Genomic DNA, 1,548 nt, shown 5'->3' with positions numbered 1-1,548 from the left:
ATAGTTACTGTTTTTATGAATAATTAAATTGAAACTGAAATCTTTATCAATAAATTGATCCTTGGTATTTACAATGTCTTTCTGTCCTCCAAGCTCGGTGATTATAAAAGAATGTACTCAAAGGTTTTTAAGATAGTATGAACAGCACAGCAATAAACTTCTGTTTATGATGTATACTTCAGACATATTATAGGATATGAACATGTGCTAAAATTACACCACAGAGCACAGTAAGGTGACTATAAGGCCACTGTCAAATTCTACAGGCAGAAATATAATTAGCATTTTTTCTAGCGTTTTTCAGATTGTCAGCCCAGTGGAGAGATCAAACCTCTCCTCACTTCAGAGAAAAACAATATTATCATATGCAGGCATTAACATATCATGCTATTTATAGAAATCCCCCTCTTCAGCTGCTGATAAGCAGTATTACGTAGTCATCTCATTCATAAGAATTACAGGTAACGTTTTGCACGTCTGTGTCTTTTGCAGTGTTGAAAGCTGTGTTATGTGAATATATATTTCTCTGGTGTAACATAATAAATATTCAGGGGACATACTGAGATCAGGTAAGATGAAACTTAGGGATCTCTATCTGGGAACATTTGGGGTGTTGAAGTGAAAGCACTTTGTATTTCTTTTTCTTTTGTTAAATGTTTGCTGCATACTCTGGCATAAGGTTAACATTTGTACCATTTGTGAAATAGTCTTATTACAGCAACTTGCACAGTGGGCAAGGATATGAAAAATAGAATATGAACACAAATATACATGGGACATCAATTAGGTAAATTAGAATTGATGAAAGTAGACAATTGCTTTTTAAATGTGTGCTGTATTACGAAAGAAAATTAGTCAAAAGGCATACATGAAATAGTGGAACCAATTACACACAGCAGCATGATGACTGAGTGGCTCGCACTGTTGCCTCACAGCAAGAAGGTTGTGGGTTTGCAACCTGGCCTTCCTGTGTGGCGTTTGCTTTTGTGGGTTTACTCCGGTTTCCTCCCACAGACCAAAAACATGCATGTTAGGTTGATTGGTGACTCTAAATTGTCCATAGGAGTGAGTGTGAGTGTGTGTGGTTGTTTGTCTTTGTGTCTCTATGTGGCCCTGTGATGGACTGGTGACCTGTCCAGGGTGTACCCCTGCCTTCAACCCGAAAGAGAGCTGGGATAGGCTCCAGCAAATCCCCATGACCCTTGTTAATGAATAAGCAGGTATAGATAATGGATGGATAATTACACACATAGCTAGGTCTACCTTGATAGGCTTTAATTAGGTTACATGAAATTATGTTAATAAATGCACTTCTTCAATACTTAATGTAATAAATATAATCATTATCATATGTGGATATGACATTTGCTCAGTATTAAATTATATATATATATATATATATATATATACACAATTAGGGTTAGGGTTATATATACCGTGAGTAAAGAAGGTGAACGTTTATGGATGGAGTAACAGAAGCCTGCTTCTTCTTCCGCTTTACGTAAAGAGCGTAACTAACGCAGCACGCTAAATCATACATTACGTAGC

Source organism: Mastacembelus armatus, chromosome 5, assembly GCF_900324485.2.
Source record: "Mastacembelus armatus chromosome 5, fMasArm1.2, whole genome shotgun sequence".
NCBI classification, from domain to species: Eukaryota; Metazoa; Chordata; class Actinopteri; order Synbranchiformes; family Mastacembelidae; genus Mastacembelus; species Mastacembelus armatus.
This window is presented reverse-complemented; position numbering follows the sequence as displayed.